Source organism: Habropoda laboriosa, unplaced genomic scaffold (assembly GCF_001263275.1).
Source record: "Habropoda laboriosa isolate 0110345459 unplaced genomic scaffold, ASM126327v1 scaffold301, whole genome shotgun sequence".
Lineage (NCBI taxonomy): Eukaryota > Metazoa > Arthropoda > Insecta > Hymenoptera > Apidae > Habropoda > Habropoda laboriosa.
In genome coordinates this window covers 61,811-67,810 of record NW_017100408.1, presented here as the reverse complement: position 1 = coordinate 67,810, position 6,000 = coordinate 61,811, and the positions used below count along the sequence as shown (strand labels likewise).

At 47.8% G+C, this 6,000-nt stretch overlaps 1 protein-coding gene across 1 annotated transcript in view; it reads left to right on the top strand.

Moving 5' to 3' along the window:
• Positions 1-6,000, top strand: part of LOC108575455 (neuropilin and tolloid-like protein 2) — a gene marked incomplete at its 3' end in the record, with an annotated part of 79,431 nt that overhangs the window by 19,257 nt on the left and 54,174 nt on the right. The window lies entirely within an intron of this gene.

Genomic DNA, 6,000 nt, shown 5'->3' with positions numbered 1-6,000 from the left:
GGCTGCCGGGGTTCGTCGATTCTCCTTCCTCCAGAGTAGCAGGATCCTCCGTCAGACACTTCATCGTTGCCTCGTTGCCAGACCGTTCTACTGTTCCCTTCTTGCCAACTCGTCCCATCTCTGGCAATCAAACATTTTACTACTTCCTCGAAGGTTACATACTTCACCGGTACATTTACACCGACGGAGATACCACGAGTGGTAGAAGTCTATCCGAGTATTTTTATAGTCGCACACTCGATTAACGCCCGCGCGATCAAATATTTCATCGCTTCCTTTACGGGTCACAGCCACTTCACCGGTTAAGACGTCCCAACGTTTTCTCGTTACCAGAGTTTTCCTTCGTCCAACTACTCCTCGGTCGGAACTCACCACCAACTGGACCACCTACCTCGATATTACGAAATTGGAAAATTCGACAGAAAAATTGACCTAAATATGGTGCGTAAGGAAAGCAGCAAATCAATCGGAATAGAAGTAACAGTGACGTCGAACGAATACTCGCACAAGTTGAACCATACAAATGCAGAGAAGATAGAAGAGAACTCTTCCAAGAGTTCGCTGCCATAACGAAGGGTTTAATTTGTCGCGAACTCATTATCGAATCCATTCACTCGCACAAGCAATCGCAAATTCCGCACTGAATCAACCCCCGTTCCCAATCACCCTTTCACCCGCTCAGTTCCCCTCGGCACTGAACAACCGTTTGTCCGTATTTACCCTCACTCCGTCGTGCTACAGAGGTGGAACGAAGCAAGGGCAACCCGGAGAGGGTGGTTGTGTTAAAAAGAAAAAAAAAGAAAAACGAGGAAGGAAAAAAAATTATCGAGGCACTCGCGTCGACACAAAGGGTGTTACGGTCGGAGGCGTAATCGGATTACGCTCATAATCAAGAATCAGGCATCGATCGATCTCCAGCCGGGCCGCTTCCACTCGACAGGACCAAGCTTTTCGGAAAGCAACGACGACGCCTTGCACCTCTCGAAATCCCCTCGAGCGACCGGTCGTACGTGAGCGGGATAAAGGATTAGCCTCGTTTAGGGCACGCGAGCTCGCGGTCTGCCGTTCGTGAAAATCTTATTAGCCGAAAAACGGATGAAAAGTCCCGTGAGATAAGATAAGAGATCGCGAGTCAAGGTGAAGAAAGTAGGAGAGAGGAGAAAAAAAGAAGAAGGGTTCAACTACTGTGTCCCCTTTTGTTCCACGTCGAGGAGTTTTCTGGCGGTTCTTTGAAACGGATGAACTTGGAGATCGGGACGAGTGAGAACAATTACGATCCCCGGCGAACGTGGCTTTCGAGTTCCACTGAGCAAGTTTTAGCGAGCACTCGAGCAAGTTTCGAGACGGCGTACACCGGAGGTTGCGGGTCCCGAAAACTGCTGGACGCTAGTTTGCGACGCTGCTCCTCTTCCGCTAGCTTATTTCACCGGAGCCACGACTTCACCTCGTTCCACGGTATATTTCCTTTTTTTCTAGGGACGGAAGAAAGGGGATGAGGTGGAACGAAGAACTTTTTGTTCCCTTTTTTTCTGAATGTTTCACGAAGACGATGAAAGCCGTCACGAAGGTGAATTTCGATGAGAGGTAATTAAAGGAGGTAGAAGAGGTAATTGGCAAAGCGGAATGCCGTGAAGCGGAAACTTCTTAATAGAAGCTGCTCCAAGGATTTCCCCACTGTTGACTTGTAACTTTTTATGCTGGTAGCGCACCTTGGAATCCGGAACTTTGTCGTGTATTTAAGGAAGTCTTTAATCCTGCTGATAGAGTCGTCTAAGAATAAACTGCGAGACAAAGTTTCGAGGAGTATCGGAGAACAGCGGATGTTTAATAGAGAGAAGAATTCATCAAACTAGGATACCGAGAGGGAGTTACTTGATCGTATTAGAAGAAGTGGACATTGTACGAGAGTGAACTAATATTTAACCGATACTCTTCACCTCGGACAACGTGGAGAAGCACTTTTTTCTAGTTAATCCATCGAACGGGACGACTGTCACGCGCATTTCTGTCTCCGTGAAAAGGCGATTTTTATTGAGCATCCAGTGTCACTCAGCTGTGTGACCGCGTCCAGCACAACTGGCGGCGTGTCCAGCCAGATAGAAAGCGGCGTGGACGTGCGACGTTCGTGTTGATCCAACGAGTCAGGAATAAACATCGGCTGTCACAATATTGGTCGTGAGAATGTGGTGAAAGCGCATGTATCCACCGGGCCGGCCCAGTCCACCGGAAGTCCGTTGAATCTAGATTACGGAAACAACAGACGCTGCCATAGCGTTGTCATCGATTGCACGTGTCGCTTTCGGCTAATCGGAGAGATCGCGTGTACAGCGAAAGGGGGTAGAGAGAAAGCGAAGATCTGGTGTTACACTTCTAACACCGAGAAGCTGATAAACTCCGGTGAGAAAATTGCAACGAAATCTCATAAACTCGGATTCGGAGATTCCCTCTATTTACTTCTAACTTTTTCGCGAACGTCCCTGTGAAATCTAGAAAGTTGGCGGGAAATTGGAATGAAAAAAGTAGGACGAAAGGGGGTAGATAGTATAAAATAGAAGTTCTTTCATTAAAATTGCTAATGACTTGGTTGGTGCAACAAGGGGATTGTTCGTTGCAAGTTGGCCGATATAAGAGTATCAGAGGATTGCTGGTGAAATTTGAAATTGGCCCAAGGAAGGTTGTCTGTCGCACGCGACCTTTCCCCACGCTGGGGCCACGAATTACAGGGCAAACGATGGCGGGAAAGAAGACAAACAAATTCAACCAAGCGTCCCGCTGGAACGTTGCCCGGGAGAAGAGAGAGCGGCGGAACAGCAGCTTGCCGGTCTTTATTTGCACGCGGTGGATCTCGAAGGAAACCGCAAGATAACCGCAGCGCGGCTAGGTGCAAAGCTATTGTAAGAGTTTCGAGTGGTTGGACGCCGGTGAACGCGAGGGAACTAGAGCCTCTGGCACGGTGCAACAACTTTAATTTGCTTATACACAGAACGGTCGCGTTGTGCTCCATTATCCGGGGACTGATAATAGAGAAGTTTCGAAGCAGTGGAACATCGACTAGCCATCACGTTCGAACCAAGTAATTAGCAACAGATTTTTGGCACGAAGTCTCGTTCAAGTTTCGGCCGAGGGAAAATAACGAAATTTCGTTAGAAACCTGTTCAAACTTTTCCTCGATAGGATAGACAGCTTAATCAGGCTGGCGGGATGTTTCGATTAGCAGAAAATCAGCTAGAAGATTCTGCCAGGATGGAAAATCCTGCGACACAGAGGTGGGACTAGAATTGGCAAGTTGGACACCTAATCTTCTCTTTTTCTCAATTACTCAATACGTTGGATTATTATACAGAAGAATGGCATAGTAACCGTTTAGTACGGGTGGATTCTTCACTTCATGTTAAGCTCTTATCGTTCAATATTCGCGTGCCTTGTATAATTAAATGGTTTCATAATTAAGAAATCTCATGTGTGGTGTGAAATTTATTTAAAATCTCACTTTGTTGTTGTGAGGTCGAATTACAGATGAATCGAAAGCGATTATGCCTCGAAGACGGTCGGTGAGAAGGCGCAAATTTGACGTTAGATAGGTGGAATAGGTAAGAGTGAGAGAGGAGGGAAGAGAAAGAATTGGGTTCAACCTAGAGGTGTCGCTATGATTCGCGAAGGAGCGTCTGCCTCTAGGAGGTGGATAGGTAAGGATGGCGAGGGTAGAGACAGGACAGGAAACCTGGTCCTGGAGTCTTCGTTCGCTCCGTACTGACTTTTGCAAGAACAAGGAGTGTCGTCTATAATCCGCGAAGGAGACGTCTGCTCGGTGTATGCTAGAGTAGTCTTAGTCGGTTTCCCGCAAGAACTGACTTTTCTGGTCAAAGGGTCATCTTTTATATGTTTAGGGAAAGCTTGACTCGACCAATCAGGGCGGGTCGAGCGAGTACGCAGCTCGTACTCGGTATGGTAGAATTAAAAAAAAACAGTTACTCTACACATGTTAATTCATGGCCTAAATCCGAACAACGACTATCGAAAGAATATTTCTCTGCCAAGTTTCCAAGAAAAATGAAATTTTCCCTCGCATAAACCACATTCTACCAATCGTCGTACACGCATCGATCATACTTCATCTAAATTCAGCGTTCTCACGTACTCGAATTCCGCACAAGCCTCGATTCTTCGAGCAACTCATCACCGATGAAAAGAAACAGGCAGCGGCAAGGTGGCGTCAGACATTATCCGCCACCTCCCTTTCCGTTCTCACCCTTAAATCCTTTCCATTCGGCCCAGTTCGCGCAAGTAGGTTAGTCAGATAAGTCCGGACGTGCGGACGGAGGCATCTTGCCTCCGCTCTATCTCGGATATAACCTTTCAACGGTGAATACCGTTCTAATCTGTTGTAAACACAGGGACGCGGTAGCCTGGCATCGCCGTCATTCTCTGACGGCGGGAAAATTCGCGAAATGCTCGCGCCGGATTAGACGAGGTGCGCGCTATCCCACAAATGCCACTCCACAAATGTCTGTCGCGCTTTCAACGCGCCGCGTTTACCCTCTTTTTCATGTTCCGCCTATTGCCGGGGCTTTAAGCGTGCACACACGTTGCAGGACGGAACGAGCGATAAGAGAACGTCGAATGTTCCCTGGCCTCGAGACCCGTGAAATAATTCCACGCGACAAGGACGCAGAACGGTTTTAAACGAGGAGACCGGCGAATTTTTGACCGGAGCTCCTCTCTACTCTGCACGGGATATTACAGAGGGAAGTTACGCAGCGTGGCGGGAATTGTGTAATGCGGCGAAATTTCAGGTTACGACACGAATGGGAGGTAAAGAATTTCCGTAGGGCATTTCAGCGAAAATGTGTATTTTCTAATGGGAAAATATTTCTTAGGATGTGTCAATTAACACCGGGCGAATAGCTTCGCGTTGTATTCGGCGGTCGTTTAACTTCACTCCACTTTAAAGCCGGATAGGGTGTAAAATTTACACCTATTACGCTTAATCAACGCTGCAATGCAACGTCCAGGGCCCTTCAGCTACGCGACCCACTTCTCGGCGCGCGTGTAAACGTATTCATCCAAGGGACACAGGGAACGTCCGCTGTTAAGATAACTTTTAATCTATTCACGAGAAACTGATACTTACGAGTGAACCAATAACCGTTAACCATACGCTATGTAAGCTCGGTAAGTATTCCAGCTTCTATTTATTTACAACGCTCCCGGCTATTTTGCTTTCGAGTTAAACAACTTTATTCCTTACGGATCAGTAGTACAAAGAAGTTTCGGTCAGACAAACTCCGTTCGACAGAAATCCGGTGGAAAATATCCTCGACCATTTTCTCTCCGCCGAATTGCTTCTCTTCCACAACTGATACTAACCGATCGGTAGAATAAGCGAGTCTGGACCAGACAAACTTCGGATAGAAATATCCCCGACTCTTTCTTCTCTCGTTCGCTCCGTCTTTTCGACGTATTTCAGGAAGTCACGTTGATAGGCGGCGGTAGCCGGGACAATTTCATCGTCAACTTACCACCGGTTTCATTATTTCTCCGCCTTGGACAAATGTGCGATTAAAATCGACGAGGCTGTTGAAGCAGCTCGACCGTCAACGACAATTTTCGTGCTCGCGACGCGCAAAAAATCACACCCCATTAGCAGAGACCCGTGTTCTCACGGGTGACCATCGAATTATCGGGATCCGCAAGCTGCCAACGTGCTGTACGTTTCATTAAATCCGACGCGCGCTTCCCCGCATTCCGCTTGTTTGGGAGGCGCCGCGCAGTGCCTGTTTCGTTTCTTTTTCTCCGCGTTTTCCTCGTTCACTCCCTGCGGGCAGGAATCGAGGGGCGCACAGCTGCGGAAGTGAACCCGTAGTCCGAACTGCTAATTACCGAAACACGCCGTAGCCATTATTAACGAGTCGTTCACACGAGCGTCTCGTCCGTTGCCCCCCGTTTATCGATTCGCTGAAAATTTTATCTCCCCGTTGCTCGATCGATACGTCTGGCCGA